Source organism: Balaenoptera acutorostrata, chromosome 20 (genome assembly GCF_949987535.1).
Source record: "Balaenoptera acutorostrata chromosome 20, mBalAcu1.1, whole genome shotgun sequence".
Lineage (NCBI taxonomy): Eukaryota > Metazoa > Chordata > Mammalia > Artiodactyla > Balaenopteridae > Balaenoptera > Balaenoptera acutorostrata.
The window spans coordinates 51,212,511-51,231,640 of NC_080083.1; the positions used below are offsets into that span (position 1 = coordinate 51,212,511).

General features: G+C 46.4%; 1 long non-coding RNA gene across 1 annotated transcript; it reads left to right on the top strand.

Moving 5' to 3' along the window:
* The first annotated feature begins 71 nt into the window (after positions 1–71).
* LOC130705805 (uncharacterized) lies at positions 72–7,158 on the top strand. Its single transcript, XR_009006202.1, has 2 exons — positions 72–317; positions 4,518–7,158. It is a non-coding gene; the product is annotated as an uncharacterized LOC130705805 (long non-coding RNA).
* Positions 7,159–19,130: the final 11,972 nt, after the last annotated feature.

The window sequence follows — 19,130 nt, forward strand, 5'->3', positions numbered from 1 at the left end:
GCGCCCGCACGTCGGCCGCGGCGCCCGACGCAGGCGCGGCTTCTGGCGGCCTGGAAAACCCGGTACGGAGCTGGGCGGCCGTGGAGCCGCCGAGCCGACGCACGGCGCCGCGCCGAGCGGGGAACCGGGACGGGGCGGGGGCTGGGCCGGGGTCAAGGTCGGCGGGGGCAGGTGGCGGGGGCCCGCACACTCCGCACCCGGCCCCGTGCTTTGCCGCTGCCGTCACGCGCGCATCCTCAAGCGTGGCCGGAGCCTGCCTCGTATTAGCAGCCAAAATCCACGCGTTTCCACGGTTGCAGTGGCTGTGAGACCCCACCGTGAGTGTCTGCGGGCCGACGAGGAGGGAGAGAAGAGTGGGGAGCGTCCACGGGGGCAGGGGGAGGGTCCTCCGGGAGGAGAGTGGGGAGGGCCCGCTGGGAGGGTCCAGGGGAGCGTGGGGAGGGGGCGAGGGGAGGGGCGCAGGAGCGCGGGCCAGCGTCCCGACGCCGTGGGCCTGGAGTGAGCGGGAAGCTTTCGAGGGCCACAGGCAGGTCGGGCTCCGGTGGCAGAGCCCGGCACTTGGGGTTCTCTGTGTAAAAACCCATTTTAAAGAAATGGAAATTAACGTGCCCCTCTGAATGCGACATCTGTCTGTCTCATTTGCCGTAGATGTGTTTGCGGTTATAGTATGAACCCCCAGGGGTTAACACTGCTTTGAACCATAAGCGTGGCAGAATCTCCTAGACAGAAGAAAAGTAGTTTCGTTAAATACTTATACGTGGGAGAGATTTTAGGTGGTGTTGAGACAAGAATGGAAGTATTGGGTTTGGCCAATGAGTTCGTTCGGGTTTTCCGTACGGGAAAACCCGAACGAACTTTTTGGCCAACCCATAATAAGTAGGGAACCTTTCATTTTCAAACGAAACACAGTCGATCAAAAGAAAGAGCATCCCTAGGGCTTCCCTGGTGGCGCAGTGGTTGAGAATCTGCCTGCTAATGCAGGGGACACGGGTTCGAGCCCTGGTCTGGGAAGATCCCACGTGCCGCGGAGCGGCTGGGCCCGTGAGCCACAACTACTGAGCCTGCGCGTCTGGAGCCTGTGCCCCGCAACGGGAGGGGCCGCGATAGTGAAAGGCCCGCGCACCGCGATGAAGAGCGGTCCCCGCACCGCGATGAAGAGTGGCCCCCACTTGCCGTAACCAGAGAAAGCCCTCGCACGAACCGAAGACCCAACACAGCCAAAAATAAATAAATAAATAAATAAAGTAGCTATAAAATTAAAAAAAAAAAAAAAAAAAAAAAAAGAAAGAGCATCCCATCAAGTATAACTGATGTTTTCAAACCAGTTGTCAAAGTGACCAGTGTGTTGTCCCGAGGTCCTGGTGCTCTGGTGGGGGACAACCACAACTCTACCTGGCATTCGGAAGCTTCCTTGTGATAAAGTAACTGACTGTGTTCGGAGTATGTGCTGTGCGCTGTTGAACTTATGTAAGGCCGCTCACTAGAAACGTTCACTTGCTTTTCACATTTTTTCGTCAACACAGAGTGTCCACTGCATGCAGGGAACCCAGGCCTATAGGTATAAAGAGGGTGAGTTTGTCCCATTGAACTGATGTGTCTCAACAATGTCCCTCCTATGTAGACACAAGGCCCCTTGATGAAAAGATGGACAATGCCAGGCAAGTGGAAATGGTAACAACCACACGGTTCTGAGAAGGAAACAGGTCACCGACACTGGGATAGTCAGAAAAGGCTCCAGAGCAGAGGGGGCTTGTACCGGCCCTTCCATCCGTTCCGAGTGCTCAGTAAGCACCCGTTGTATACCAGTCACAGGCCAGGGTTGGACAGAGAGCAGTGAGCAGACCCGGCAGCCACGTCCCATCAGCACGTGTGAAAGACGGGGCCAAAAGGAAGCAGCACACAAGATCCATTGAGACAGGGGAAGAGCACCGGGAGATGCTCTCGGGGTTCAGCAGCATCGCTGCTCTTTACATTGAGCAGCTGAAGGCGGAGATGTGGAGGAGACACACCCCACCCAAAGGGCTTACAAACCTTTGTTCTCTCATCTGGGGGTGTGTCCATGCTGGACACAGGTGCAGGAAGAGAGCGAGACCACGGGGCACCTGCCTGGTGGTGCTTACGGAGGACCCACAGTGCACACGTGAACACATATAGGCACAGCCAAGGAGCAGCACATAGAGCAGAGTGAGAGGTCTGAGAGGCGGGCAGGAGGGCCGGAGGAGGAGGATACCTCTGACCTGAGGCCTGAAGGACATGAGCCAGGGCCACGGTGACCTCTGGGCAAAGAGCAAGGGCAATGGCCCAGAGGCAGGAGTACTATATGCTCCGTGTGTCAGGGGCGGGGGGGGGGGCCCTGCATGAGGGGAGAGACAGCCAGGGAGCAGTTCAGAGGCTGCTGCTCCATGGGGCCCTCAGCACCTGAGATGGGAAACCACTGGGCATTTCAAGCAATGAGCAACATGATCCAATTTAACTTTTACAAAGATCAACCTTTCTGCTGTGTGGGACAAAACTGAAAACAGGGAGGCCCATTTGTGTCTCTTACGATGATTCAGGCTACAGAAAAGGGTGGCTGGACTCATGATCCTCAAAGCTTTTTGCGAAAGTACCCAACAAACTAGTTCTGTGAAAATTTGTAAGCTTACACATTTAAGATAATAGCAGAAATTTCCATCATGTTTAAATAGTTGCAGTAGATGCAATTTCCCAAATGTTAGAAACATTGCCTTTTAAAATAAAATCATGGAGACTTCCCTGGCGGTCCAGTGGTTAAGACTCCGTGCTTCTACTGCAGGGGGCACAGGTTCGATCCCTGGTTGGGGAACTAAGATCCCATAGGCCACACGGTGCAGCCAAAAAAATTTTTTTAATAAAATAAAATCATGACATCATTCCTTAAATGTATCAAATGGATCCTGAATGTCACTGTAGTTTGAAACCCACTGTCGTATGTTTTATAAACATATATGTAATTTCTTGGTTAACGGTTAGGAGTTGTATTAAATCCTCTTTTCCTAAACTCAAATCCCCCTGCAATTTTAGTTCTAAATACAGTAAGTGTCTATACTTGAACATTATTTATTTATTTATTTATTTTTGGCTGCACTGGGTCTTCGTTGTGGTGTGTGGGCTTTTTGTTGTGGGCTCCTCTCTAGTTGCCATGTGCGGGCTGCTCTCTAGTTGTGACACGCGTGTTTAGTTGCCCCACGGTATGTGGGATCTTAGTTCCCAGACCAGAGATCAAACCCACGTCCCCTGCATTAGAAGGCAGATTCTTAACCACTGGACCACCAGAGAAGTCCCTGAACATAATTTATTGATGACCCTATTTTTATGCCCGGAGAGAGAGAGAGATTCATATATACATACATATTTTTAATTTGCAGTTTGCTGGGAATTTGTCTTATGATAAAAATACTTCTCCTGGGGACTTCCCTGGCGGTCCAGTGGTTAAGACTTCGCCTTCCAATGCAGGGGGTGCGGGTTTGACTTCTGGTCAGGGAGCTAAGATCCCACATGCCTCACAGCCAAAAAACCAAAACATAAAACAGAAGCAATATTGTAACAAATTCAATGAAGACTTTAAAAATGGTCCACATCAAGGGGCTTCCCTGGTGGCGCAGTGGTTAAGAATCTGCCTGCCAATGCAGGGCACACGGGTTCGAGCCCTGGTCTGGGAAGATCCCACATGCTGCGGAGCAACTAAGCCCGTGAGCCGCAACTACTCAGCCTGCACGTCTGGAGCCTGTGCTCCGCAACGGGAGAGGCCGCGACAGTGAGAGGCCCGCGCACCGTGATGAAGAGTGGCCCCCACTCACCGCAACTGGAGAAAGCCCTCGCACAGAAACGAAGACCCAACACAACCAAAAATAAATTAATTAATTAATTATTTATTTTTTAAAAATGGTCCACATCAAAAAAAAAAAAATTCAAGTTTTTTGTTTTTTTTTGAGGATGACATCTTTTATTTATTTATTTATTTATTTATTTATTTAAATTTTTTTTGGGCTGTGTTGGGTCTTTGTTTCTGTGCGAGGGCTTTCTCTAGTTGTGGCAAGCGGGGGCCACTCTTCATCGCGGTGTGTGGGCCTCTCACTATGGCGGCCTCTCTTGTTGCGGAGCACAGGCTCCAGACGCGCAGGCTCAGTAGTTGTGGCTCATGGGCCTAGTTGCTCCGTGGCATGTGGGATCTTCCCAGACCAGGGCTCAAACCCGTGTTCCTTGCATTGGCAGGCAGATTCTCAACCACTACGCCACCAGGGAAGCCCCCAAAATTCAAGTTTTGATTAAGACTAAAGAGTTGAATTATATTGGAGATTTGTCTCAATAATGTCTAAGGCTTTTTTCCCCCTAACAATTAGTCCATATATCCAGTGATGAGAATTACTAGAATGAGGCAGGGTACAGAATCGGTATTATCCCTATTTTTTTCATAAATGTATGCACATAAGTAAACAGAACTGGGGGAAGTTTTATTAAAGCAACCTAACTGTTCTTTGAACCTCTTCTGTCTGCAGGTCCTACATGAGAGCTAAACAGAGATTGCAGAGGTCCTGCAGGACTGGGAGATGTTGAAGCAAAGAGAAGAGATCTTGGTGCAGCCCAAGCAACCAGCTGGGACACCAGAAAGGCCACACCCTAGAAGACTGAATACAGCTGAAGAGAGGAAGTTTCAACTCAAAGTCACATCACTAGAAATCATCTGAATCAAAACACAGGAAAAGGGACTTCCCTGGTGGCACAGTGGTTAAGAATCTGCCTGCCAATGCAGAGGACACAGGTTTGAGCCCTGGTCTGGGAAGATCCCACATGCCACGGAGCAACTAAGCCCGTGTGCCACAACTACTGAGCCTACATGCCACAACTACTGAAGCCCGCGTGCCTAGAGCCCGTGCACCACAACAAGAGAAGCCACTGCAATGAGAAGCACACGCACTGCAATGAAGAGTAGCCCCTGGGCTTCCCTGGTGGCGCAGTGGTTGAGAATCTGCCTGCCGATGCAGGGGACACGGGTTCAAGCCCTGGTCTGGGAAGATCCCACATGCCACGGAGCAACTAGGCCCATGAGCCACAACTACTGAGCCTGTGCGTCTGGAGCTTGTGCTCCGCGACAAGAGAGGCGACGACAGTGAGAAGCCCGCGCACCGCGATGAAGAGTGGCCCCCGCTCGCCGCAACTAGAGAAAGCCCTCGCACAGAAATGAAGACCCAACACAGCCAAAAATAAATAAATAAATAAAATTTAAAAAAAGAGTAGCCCCTGCTCACAACTGGAGAAAGCCCACGCACAGCAACAAAGACCCAACGCAGCCAAAAATAAATAAACATTTAAAAAATGAAAATAAGGAAAAAAGATAACAGAAAAGAGTATTAGAGACCCATGACAAGATCAGAAAGGTCTAATGTACATGAAATTGGACTCTCAAAAGGAAGGAAAAAGAAATGGAACAGAAGAAAATACTTTTTTTTAATTTATTTCTGGCTGCGTTGGGTCTTCGTTGCTGTGCGCAGGCTTTCTCTAGTTGCAGCAAGTGGGGGCTACTCTTCGTTGCAGTGCGCGGGCTCCTCCTGCAGTGGCTTCTCTTGTTGCAAAGCATGGGCTGTCGGCATGCGGGCTCAGTAGTTGTGGCTCATGGGCTTAGTTGCTCCATGGCATGTGGGATCTTCCCGGACCAGGGCTCGAACCCACGTCCCCTGCATTGGCAGGCGGATTCTTAACCACTGCGCCACCAGAGAAGCCCCCAGAAGAAATTTTTAAAGAGAGAATGTGTACAGATTTTACAAATTGGTGAGAATATACCAACCCACAGATCCAAAAAGGTTAGCAAAAATAATATATAAAATATATATTAACATACATAATATATATTCCAAAAATACAATAGAGGAGATGAAACAAAATTTTTAAAGTACATGAATAATTTAGTAGAAGGCAAAAGAGAAGGAATAAAGGGCAGATGGAACAAATACACAACAGCAAGGTGGTGGCTTTAAACCCAACCATGTCAATCATTACATTAAATGTAAATGTATAGAAAACTACAATTAGAAGTCGGAGACTTTAGAATTCCCTGGCATCCCAGTGGTTAGGACTCAGTGCTTTCACTGCTGTGGCCCCAGGTTCAGTCCCTGGTTGGGGAACTAAGATCCGGCAAGTCGAGCAGTGCAGCCAAAAAAGAAAGAAGTTGGAGACTTTAGACTGAAGTGGAAAAAAACCCCCCACCTAACGTAAATGAGTTTACAAAATCGATATAATAACATAACTGCCTAATGTTCAAAGCAAAAATTGACAGAACCAAAAGGAAAAATAACCCACTAATAGAGTTTGAGATTTTAACATGTTGCTATGTAATTAATGGAACAAGCAGGCAAAAAAGTCAGTAAGGATGATTTAAATACTTATTAACTAAGCCAGTTACACTCCATAAAAATGATTATGTACCCTCACCATCAAAATTCTGCAGTGGTCCAGCCACATTGTGTGCCAGCAGAGTAAGAAGGAAGAAGGCACCGGGGAGAAGTCTCAGATTTCCACTTGGGTCTTTCCACTAACTGATGAGTGGTGTGGCCTGGGTCCCACCATCTTGTCCACATTCTCAGTTTCCTCACCTGCAAGATGAGCCACGGCACGTGCTGCTCTCAGAAGCCTCTTCCAGCTCTAACCCGCCATTCTGAGGAGGCTCTAGGGGCTATCCCAGGATGCTACCCCACTTGAAAACCCTCTTTCTAGAATAAAACGAGATTCAAACAAGGCCTGACACCTCCAGTGTTTATGTTGGGGCTGTCCTGACGGAACCTGCTATCAAAATTACCTGTGATTCAGTTAACAAAGTCTTGTGCAGCGTTCTCTGCATGCCAGGTACTGCTCTAAGGACTCTGTCTCAGCTGCTCTATCTCAGCCTGAGGTTCTGGCTCAGGCCATCCTCACGATACACCTCTAGTTGATGGATGCTCTGACTGACCACATATTACTCCTCGGAGGCACAGAGAGGTTGAATAACTTGCCCATGTCAGCACACCAGTCTGTTCTTTATCACTTCACTGGAGAAGCAAAAACAAGGCTTCCTGTGTGCCACTCACAATAAAGAGGGTGCATATTGATGATATAATAATCATGAATTCTGATACTCTAAGAAATAAAAATTCAGAGTAAACTCCAGCACTGCAACTGGTGTCATTTAACAAAATAATATGTGATGAGAACAACTTGTGATGAGAAGTCCTGTGATCTTGAGAATGTAACACCAGGTTTCATAACTTTTCCTAGTAAAAAACCTTCAGAAGCTCATGGTTAGACACCAGATGGAAGCCAGACCCAACAGTCTGTGTTTCCTCCCTGTCCAGCTCCTGCCCAACTTTCCCCATTTCTTCCCACTGCACCCAGGTGGCATGGAGGACCTGTGCCCACCAGCCCCTCAGCTCCACCTGTGCCCAACTCTACCCCGACCACCACCTGCCCGTTGATTCCTGCATTCCACCTTTGTTCATCAGCTGCCTGCACTCAGCACTCTCCTCCCACCTATCCAATTCCCTCTCCCTGCACAAAGTATTCCAGTGCTGCAGCAACTCTGCTAGGCTCTCCAGGGCCCCGGACTTCCTAACTTGTGTGTTCTGTGACACTTAGTAACATACTGCCTACCTTGCGTTGTTACTTACTTTCCATACTGTTACTTTTCACTAGTGTGTGGTGTATGTCTTGTCTCCCTGACTCTATTACTGCAAACTTTGAGCTGCCACTCTCAGAGACAGGCATTCAGCGCCCAGCTGCCTCAGGAAATCATGCAGCTCTATCCATCTGACTGGGCTGCCAGGTGCTGCTTTCAGCTCTGTCCTTGGCTATGGGTACCCTATCCATTTTGACAAGATGGAAGCAGCACTTTGAATTGCATGGAAAAAAAATGTACAGAGAGGAGACAAATATTCAAATTTTGGCCAAGCTTTCAGAGGAAACATAAGGTATGTTCATTAAAGTATGGCCCTGCTGGTAATCAGTACTGGAAATTCAAAAGGTATTATCTTGGATAAAAGATAAATTTCACATTTCTGGTTCTCTTTACAGAAAACACAAATACCACGGAGTAAATAAGTCATAGTATCATAAACTTTTTGCTACCCAGGATTCTGAGACGAATGAAATGTTACATTTGATCACACATCCTCGGCTCTGAGGCAGGAATATGGCTGTTCCTATGTTCCTACCTCAGCATCATAGAGCTGGCAGGTAGTAGGTATTTCATATATTTGTCAAACCACGGAGCTGAATTGAGGTCCACTTGATAAAGAAATCCAAATTTATCATATGATGATATCACTTATATGCTAAATCTAAAATATGACACAAATTAACTTATCTACGAAACAAACAGAGTCACAGACATAGAGAACAGACTTGTGGTTGCCAACGGGGAGGGAGGAGTGGGGAAGGAAGGGTTGGAAGTTTGAGGTCAGCAGATGCAAACTATTATATATATATAATGGATAAACAACAAGGTCCTACTGTATAGCACGGGGAACTATATTCAATGTCCTGTGATAAACCATAATGGAAAAGAATAGGAAAAATAATGTATATATGTATAACTGAATCACTTTGCTGTACAGCAGAAATTAACACAACATTGTAAATCAACTATACTTCAATAAAATAAATTTTTAAAAATTTATCATATGACTGTGAAGTTTCAAATAGTTGTGATACAGTCACAACAACCTGACATCAAAACCTTACTGACGTGACTTTTCTTGACAATTCAGGAGGCATTTCATGATCTCACGGTGCCCATGATCATAATTACAAATACCGTTTTTTCACTGGCATGCTATATGTGGAAAAGTACCTGCCAACGTGGAGTTCATCCTGATTGGTTTGGTTAACTGTATTGGTATACATCATTAAACAAAAGTAATGTATTCTTGAATATTGATTTGCTAAGTTGGTTATATGGCCCAATTGATCTATAGAGTCAATATCATCCCAATCAAATCCCCAGCTAGCTTGCTTGTAGGAATTTACAAGCTGATTCTAATATTCATATGGAAGTGCAAAGGATCAAAATGATCTTGAAAAAGAAGAACTAAGTTTGAAGGATTTACAGCTATATTAATATAAATTAAAATAAAGCTGTAATAACCAAGTGAATATAAGATGCCTTCTCTAATTCAGCCTTTAATGAAAAGCTAATCAAATACAGTATAGCTATAGTAATCAAATCAACATAAAACTATACTAATTAAAATTGTGTGCAACTGGTGTAAGAGTAGACAAATCAGTGGAACACAATAAAAAGTCCAGAAATAGACCTCCACATATAGAATCAATATTGATTTTCAACAGAGGTGCTGAAATTACTCAATAGGGAAAGGGCAGTGTGACATAATATATACCTGGCCTGTGCCCCTGGTTCCTGACACAGAGCTCCTAAATCCCTTGGAATTTCCTGGGTGATAGGAGCATCTTTTGTTCTAATGAGGCAACTCTGGGTGGGCTCCTGGATGGGGGCTGGTCACCAGAAAGACCAAGTCAGGGTTAGAAGTGGAAGTTTTAGCCCCACCCCCATCCTCTGGGAGAGGGGCTGGAGATTGAGTTAATAATTAATCATGACTATATGATGAAACGTCCATAAAAGTTTCTAAACTATGGGGTTAAGAGAGCTCCCAGGTTAGTGAACACATGCATGTGCCAGGAGGGTGGTACTTCAACCTCACACAGGCAGAAGCTCCATTTAAGACCCTTCTGGAACTCTCATACATTGTTTACGGTAAGAACATACAATGATGCAGCCACTTTGAAGAATGGTCTGACAGTTCCTCAAAAGGTTAAACATAGAGCTACCACATGACCCTGCAATTCTACTTGTAGACATATACCCAAGAGAAATGAAAAAGTATGCCCATACAGAAAACTGTACATGAATGTTCATAACAGAATTATTCATAATGGCCAAAAAGTCAAAACAACTAAAATGTCCATCAACTGAAAAATGGACAAATAAAGTGTGGTATATGGGGACTTCCCTGGTGGTGCAGTGAATCAGAATCTGCCTGCCAATGCAGGGGACACGGGGTTCGAGCCCTGGTCTGGGAAGATCCCACACGCCGCAGAGCAACTAAGCCTGTGTGCCACAACTACTGAGCCCACGCACCACAACTACTGAAGCCCGCGTGCGTAGAGCATGTGCCCCGCAACAAGAGAAGCCACTGCAATGAGAAGCCTGCACACCGCAACGAAGAGTAGCCCCTGCTCACCACAACTAGAGAAAGCCCGGGAAAAAAAATTATTTTTTTAATTATTTTTTTAATTTTAAAAAATTTTTAAAATGTGGTGTATCTATACAATGCAGAATTACTTGAAACCAAAAATTTAAATAGTAATACATGCTACAACATGGATAAACTTTGAAAACGTTATGCTAAGTAAAAGAAGCCAGTCACAAAAGACCTCATATTATATGGTTTAGGAAGTCTACTCAATAAACAATGCTGGAATAACTGGATATCTGAATAATTGTAACAACCACAAATGAGAACTCTGACCCGTATCCTACACCATACAGAAAAATTAATTTGAGATGGATCATAGAGTTCTATGTAAAAGCTGAAACTATCAAGCTTCCAAAAAGAAAACATAGGAAACTATCCTTGTCTTTTGGGTCTCAGCACCCCAAACATGAAAACCATAAAAGGAAAAAAATTGTTTAAATTAGAGTTATGGGGCTTCCCTGGTGTCACAGTGGTTGAGAATCTGCCTGCCAATTCAGGGGACACGGGTTCGAGCCCTGGTCTGGGAAGATCCCACATGCCGTGGAGCGACTAGGCCCGTGAGCCACAATTGCTGAGCCTGCGCGTCTGGAGCCTGTGCTCCGCAACAAGAGAGGCCGCGATAGTGAGAGGCCTGTGCACCGCGATGAAGAGTGGCCCCCACTTGCCGCAACTAGAGAAAGCCCTCGCACAGAAACGAAGACCCAACACAGCCAAAAATAAATAAAATTTAAAAAAAAATTAGAGTTATGAAAAAATAAATAGGCAAGAGGCTTGAACAGCTACTTCACAAGAGAAGATATGTGAATGATCAATATACACATGGAGAGATGTTTGGCATCACTAGTCATCAGGGAAACGCAGATTAAAACCACGAGGTACCGGAAGAATGGCTAAAATTTGTATGACCAACCTTTCTAAGTGCAGACAATGATGTGAAGCAACAAGAACTCTCGTACGCTGTCGGTGGGAATATAAAGTTGGTACCACCACTCGGCAAGAAAGCCTGGCAGCTTCTTACATAAAGTCTTACAAACACACACACACACACACACACACACACACACACACCCCTACCACGTATGTGTAGATGCAACCATTGCACTCATAGGTACTCACCCAAGAGAAAAGAAAGCAGATGCCTGCAAAATTGCTTGTCCAAGAACGTTCATAGCAGCTTTACTCGTAATAACCAAAAGCTGAAACAACCGGAGTGTCTTCAGCAGGCAAGTGAGAAACAGATGTACGGGATGGGTGCAGCGGGGCAGGGGTGCCTCCCCGGATTCCGGGGAGCTGGTGCAGGCTCTCCCAGGCACACCCTTTGGTGCCTCCTAATATAAGCATTTTGTGGAAAGTGTTTTGAGTTTCCACAAAAAGGTCATTCGAATAGAGCAAAGCTGGAAGTGTGGTATCTTCAGACTTGGAGGTTCCAGGTGTAGGAATTTACAAGTTACCAGCACAGCTGTGCTGGGTTGATTCCTGCAGGGTTCAAAACAGAAATCTACACAGCACTGTAATGTACATCAGTGGCAGCCAGCTGAATATTTACTAGGACATCCACACATTAAAGAAATGAAGAGGTGCCAAGACTTCCCTGCTGGCGCAGTGGTTAAGAATCTGCCTGCCAATGCAGGGGACACCCAGGGAAGATCCCACATGCCTTGGGGCAACTAAGCCTGCGCTCCACAACTACTGAAGCCGCGTGCCTAGAGCCCGTGCTCCACAACCACACAAGAGAAGCCACCACAATGAGAAGACCGCACACTGCACTGAAGAGTAGCCCCTGCTCCACGCAACTAGAGAAGAGTAGCCCCCACTCTATGCAACTAGAGAAAGCCTGTGCAGCAACGAAGACCCAACGCAGCCACAAATAAATATATAAATAATAAATTAATTTTTTAAAAAAGAAATGAGGGCTTCCCTGTTGCGCAGTGGTTAAGAATCCGCCTGCCAATGTGGGGGACACGGGTTCGAGCCCTGTTCCGGGAAGATCCCACATGTCATGGAGCAACTAAGCCCGTGTGCCACAACTACTGAGCCTGCGCTCTAGAGCCCGTGCTCTGCAACAAGAGAAGCCACCGCAACGAGAAGCCCGCGCACCGCAATGAAGAGTAGCCCCTGCTCGCCGCAACTAGAGAAAGCCCGTGTGCAGCAACGAAGACCCAATGCAGCCAAAAATAAATAAATAAATTAATTAAAATAAATAATTAATTTTAAAAATTAAAGAAAGAAATGAAGGGGTGCCAAAATAAATAAATAACATATATATTTTTTTAAAAAGGAATTCCCTCGTGGTCCAGTGGGTAAGACTCCACACTCCCAATGCAGGGCGCCCGGGTTCGATCCCAGGTCCAGGAACTAGACCCCACATGCTGCAACTAAGACCTGGTGCAGCATGCATAAATGAATGAATGAATAAATTAAAAAATAAATATTAAAAAAGAAAAAAGAAATGAAGGGGTGAATCTGCCCAGGTGTGGTAATGGGGATGTGATGTTTGCCCCATGGTCAGGGCTGATCTACCACCTGTTCACCAGGAAAGGCCCAGAACAACACTCTCCCAGCTGCTCATATGAGCTACTCCCACTTCTTAGGATTCTACCCTTTTCCATAATAAGAAACAATAATAAGCATGTCTCACTTTTGTAATTGCAATTTAAAATTACATTTTAATTAAGGTTGGAAAACATAATTAGATCACATAAAAGTTAAAAATTGGTAAAATGTTTTAAACCTTGTCTGATTTTTGGAAAGAGTGAGTTTTATAGGTGAATAATACACACATTCCTAGTTGAATTTCATTCTAAAGAAATGAGAGCTTCAGGGACTTCCCTGGTGGTCCAGTGGTTAAGAATCTGCCTTCCAATGCAGGGGACGTGGGTTTGATCCTTGGTCAAAGAACTAAGATCCCACATGCCACAAATAAGACCCGACCCAGCCGAATAAATATAATAAATTTTTTTTAAAAAATGAGAGCTTCAGAGATAAATCTTATAATACCAATTTAAAAAAGAAAATACTGAGAATACCCTTAAATTTGCTGATATTAACTGGACCTGAAAGTATGTTTCTAATCCTCCTCCACCAAAACCTCTTCTCCAAAGACCTCCCTTCGGAGCTTTGGAAACAGGGGGAGGCATGTTCCCACTCTCTGTACACCTGGGGGCAGGAAGGGGGTCCTTGGGTGTGTCCCTGCATAGTTCTTCACACGTCACAGAAGCCATTACATATGTGGCTATGTGTACAGTAAGTCTCCTAAATACGAACCTTCAAGTTGCAAACTTTCAAAGATTCCAAAGTGCATTCCATCAATGTGAGTGAAATTGCAGCTTGCCCTCTGTCTCCAATTGCTGATGATCCTTCAGCTCTACCATCTCCCACCTCCTCTCCCTCCTCCAGTCAGTAACTCTTCTTGCCTGTTCACTCAATGCCAGCCCCTGTATGCCAGCTGTTCTATTGTACTGTAAGATTAAAAATGTTCTATTTTTTGTGTTTTGTTTTTATGTATTGTGTGAAAAGTATTATAAACCTATTACAGTACAGTACTATATAGCCAACTGTGTTAGTTGGGTACCTAGGCTAACCTGTTGGACTTATGAACAAACTGGACTTATGAACGTGCTCTTGGAATGGAACTCATTCGTACATAGGGGATTTACTGTACTTACCTCCTGGGTTAAGGCAATGCTCCCAGAAAGGCAGCCCTCAGAATGTGCCCTGGGGCAGGGGGGCCCTGCTCCAGCTGTCTTGTGTGCCTCTGTGCTCTAGGCCACATTTTTTTAAAACATTTATTATTTATTTATTTATTTTTGGCTGCGTCGGGTCTTAGTTGTGGCACTCGGGATCTTCGCTGAGGCATGCAGGCTCTTTGTTGTGGTGTGCGGGCTTCTCTCTAGTTGTGGTGTCCAGGTTTTTCTCTAGTTTAGTTGTGGGGCACAGGCTCCAGGGCGCATGCGCTTTGTAGCTTGTGGCACACGGGCTCTAGTTGAGGAACGACAGCTCAGTAGTTGTGGCACGTGGCCTTAGTTGCCCTGCGGCACGTGGGATCTTAGTTCTCTGACCAAGGATCGAACCCACGTCCCCTGCATTGGAAGGCAGATTTTTTACCACTGGACCACAGGCCACATTTACCTAAGTTTGAGAAGAACACCAGGGATGGCCTGGGAGCGGGGGATGAAGGTGTGAGGCGCGTGCCCCTTGTAGTGACTGGTGTCCCATGGTCAGCCACATGCAGACCCATCTTCGGTTGCCCTTGGCATCGGCCATCCAGCCAAGTCTCCTCCAGGTGACCTTTCTGGATCTCTATGCTGAGGTTAGTGTCCCCCAAAGCCCACATGGAAAACATGCAAAACACAGACAGTAGGACAGACAAGGATTCAATAGCTAAAGGCTATTTCTGAATAGAGGAACTTCTATCGCCTGGACTCAGGGCCCCCAGCCCCAGCCCCACCCAACCTGGGCTGTGGCTTCTCAGAATTTGTCTGGGCATCTCTGGTCCTCCCATCTCCTGAGCTCTAAGCCTCCAGGCTAACTTTGACTCATGGGCTACTCATCGTCCATTCATGCATTCACTCTTTCATTCATTCATTCACTAGCTTGTCCACTCATCAAACATTTCCTATTTCCAGCTTCATGCTGGGCCCAGTGCTGGATGCCCAGGCCCACAGGGAGCAAAGGGGACCTGGGCCCTGCCTTCATCAGGACAGGGAGGGGAGGCAGCTTTGATTCAGCACTCCTCACCTGGACCAGCAGCCCACATTCCCTCACACATGGCCAGCCCCCTTCCCCGGGTCCCCCTCCCCTCACATGCTCACCCAGACACCCAAATGCAAGACCCGGCTCCCATGGCACCTCCATCAGCCGCCCCGGCCACCTGCCATGCCGTGAGAACTGCTCCTCCCTCGAAGCCGCTTGGTACCCACCTGGTTCCCAGCTTGCAGTCTGGGACAGTCATTGCGTACATGTTATCCCAACAGGACTCTGAGCCTGGAATTGGAGCTCCTGATTAGGCTTGGCACTGGCCTGATGCAGAGTAAGTTTGGGAAAGTGACATAATGAGTGAATGCTTATTCCAATCACTTACTGTCCATTGGCCCATGCAGAAAACTTCTCTGAGCTTATGTGAAGCACGGAGGACCAAGACGAAAACCTTGCCTCATCCTGCTGGCCCTGGGTTAGGGATGAGAAATAGAGAGGAAGCAGGCAGTCAGAACATGAGCATGGAAACTGAGGCAACTATTTTGTAGAGAATTCTGATGGTAAACATCAAAGCTAAACATGTCAATTCAACATCGGTGCAGAGCTACATCTGTAGGAGACACTGTGCTTCATTTAGGAAATAAAAAGATGAGAAGGGCTTCCCTGGTGGTGCAGTGGTTGAGAGTCTGCCTGCCAATGCAGGGGACACGGGTTCGAGCCCTGGTCTGGGAAGGTCCCACATGCCGCAGAGCAACTAGGCCCGTGAGCCACAACTACTGAGCCTGTGCATCTGGAGCCTGTGCTCCGCAACAAGAGAGGCCGTGACAATGAGAGGCCCGCGCACCGCAATGAAGAGTGGCCCCCGCTCACCGCAACTAGAAAAACCCCTTGCACAGAAACGAAGACCCAACACAGCCAAAAATAATAAATAAATTTATTTTAAAAAAAAAGAAAAAAAAACTATATGGAAAATACTGTCTCATATCTTTAAAAAAAAAAAAAGATGAGAAGACAGGGATCTTGCCTCTAACAAATCAAATACCACAATTTTTAAAAGTGGGCAAAGAAGATTTCTCATGTTGGAGAGTGAGTTACAGAGAAGCAAGGAAAGGCTGGAGGAAACCACATGGAAACCATGAAGCTGGACTAGAGTTAGAAACGTCAGTATGAACTCATTTCAACCTTCATATGACACAGCAAAAGGGCCTGAAGAAATGTGTTTTCCTATGATAGAACTCCTTCACACATTCACCTGTAAATCACTGTATGTGGTGTACAGTCATTTTATTTCATAGTCATGGAGCTCAGTACACATAGAGGCAATAAAAAAACGCATTTGAGTTGTACTTGTACTTGCCTTAAATTCAGATTAACTTTGTATACTTTTAAAGAATTACTGATCATATCAAAATTCAAACAGAAGGAAGTATTTTACTGGAAGGGAGGGGAAAAAAAAGAAAAAAAAAACAAAAGAAAAAGTCTGGTAGAAACTTCAAAATATCAAAACAAATGTAACACAATGGAAACTAAAAACGATAATGGTCAAAATCATGAAGGGAAAGAATCATGACATCTAAGAAAATATGGGTAATGAAAATGACAACACAGAGATGAAAGGTATTATGAGAGTCAGAACACTCCTAAACAGGAAGCAAAAAACAAACAAAAAAAACAGAAGGAAAAAAAAGCAGAAGGAAGATGATGATAACAGAAAAGAAAACCACAACCAGTCCACTCAGCAGGACACAGCAGGTGGCCCCACCCACTGATTTTTTACTTCATTGATTACTTCACTAAACCTGTTAGAATGAACACTAATTCCCCCAACCCTGTTTAATGAAAAATTCATTCGTTCAAAATTATGATTCCATTTACAAAGAATCAAGGTACAGCAGACAAAAAAGATGCTTCTTAAAACATTTGAAAGTTATTTTTTAACAGGAAAACTGCTACAGGATATTGACTAGCCTATTCCAAGACTAAACATTGCCTGTATTGTTTTGCTTGTGTAGTTTTCAACAAGACAGACATCACTTACATCAGACAGACTTTCACATCAGTGGATGTCTTTAGAACTGTCAAAAATCATGAAGACTGCACAAAGCACAAGAACATGTTTACTTGGGCCACACACAAATCACATAAAAACAGAGTAGGCTCCTTCTGTAAGGAGGTCGGAAACACACAGAACGTATGCAATCCAATCTGTGAAGATGAGGAAAGCAAACATGGAAAGTGTTTTCCATTTCTTCCTGGTCTGACATGAAACACAAATCATGAAATACATGACACAAAGCTCCTAACAAGTCACTGTGAGGCCACCACGGATTAGAGGTGGTTCCCTGCCTCCAGACATACAGGATAGGTTTGGCCAAGTCTGATGGCAACCCTGAAAGAGTATGTAACATCATCAAAAGAATGCAACTCTGGACAATCTTTTCTAAACTATTAATAATAAAAAGCAAAATTTGATTAACCCTGCTAAAGAAAAGACTGAATTATCTATTTACCATATAAAAACAGTATTACCAAATCATTCCCATATGAAGGAGTAATTAAGGTCTGCATTTAAAAATTTAGAAAAAATTGAGACTTCCCTGGTGGTCCATTGGTTAAGACTCCACGCTCCCAATGCAGGGGGCCCGGGTTCCATCCCTGGTCAAGGAACTAGATCCCGCATGCTGCAACTAAAAGGAAAAAAAATAAGAAAAATATATATGAGGTGTGTTAGGCAGTTAACTAGTGAAATGTTTTATTTTAAAAAAATTTTTAATTAATTATTTTATTTTTAATTAATTATTTTATTTTATTTTGGCTGTGTTGGGTCTTCATCACTGCGCGCGGGCTTTCTCTAGTTGCGGCGGGCAGAGCCTACTCTTCGTTGCACGGGCTTCTCATTGCAGTGGCTTCTCTTATTGCAGAGCACGGGCTCTAGGCGTTCAGGCTTCAGTAGTTGTGGCCCGCAGGCTCAGTAGTTGTGACTCACAGGCTCTAGAGCTCAGGCTCAGTAGTTGTGGCGCACAGGTTTAGTTGCTCCGCAGCATGTGGGATCTTCCCCAAGCAGGGCTCGAACACGTGTCCCCTGCCTTGGCGGGTGGATTCTTAACCACCGCGCCACCAAGGTAGTCCCAGTGAAATGTTTTAACTGTTTAAAGTTTGTGATATTAATCAGCTGTGTATAATTTGCAGTTTGTTGTGGTTACTTATTCTTATCAACATTCACCTTCGTATCTAATTCCGTATTCTTCTTAAAAAGGGAGCTCCAAACTGCACAAGCTGGAGACCCCACCCATCCTGTGCCCTGCGTGGAGCAGGACACCTGGGGCCCGACCGGGAGCGCGCAGCGTCTGCACGGCAGGGGCATCAATCAGCGCGGCCCCATGGAGGGGGCAGGCCCGGAGTTCGCCCTGTCCCCAGCGCGGCCACTAGGGTCCCCGACCCACGCCACTAAATGCGAAACGTACACAACCGCTAGGGGTAGACAGCAGCGCCGCCGCCTGAGGCGGACATACGCAGGGCACGTGACGGCCCTCCCACGTGACCGCGCCCACATGACCGCCGACGCCGTGCAGAGGGAGGAACCCGGTTCCGCCGAGACCTGGCGAGGTCATGGCTGAGTCTGGGGCTTCGTGGCCGCCGTCCGCCGCCTCCTTCGGCGACGAGTGGAGCGGGTGCCACGCTTGGTAGTGGGCCCGGGGCCCCGAGTTCGACGGGGCTTAAGGCGGAAAGCGGGGCGGCCTCCTCCCGAGCAATTGGGCACAATTGTCAGCGGGAACGGAGCGCTCCTTCGCTTTGGTCCTGCGCTGTCCCTTCTCAGCTGTGCTGAGGAAACAAATAGGCGCTGACGCGCCTTTCTAGGGCACTGCCTCTGGTGGTGAGGTACTGAAAAGAGAAATCCTTTCCCACGAGCAGAGACCTGTCATTGTAAAGCCCCGTGGTTTGCTGGGAGCGGTGTTGTGAAGGACGCGATGACAGTGGGGTGCCCGAATGGAAAGCAAATAAGTCCAGGCCCGGAATTAGAGTCTGTTCCGATGTGGCCTCACCCTCAGGTGGCTGGCTGCCCGCTCTGCCCCGCAGCCAATATTGGGATTTAGGGTTGGCCACTAAAACTTGTACGTGGGAGTCAGGCAGGGCAGGCTTAGTGGGAGAGTCTCCTTCCCTGTCCCCACGGCCAGT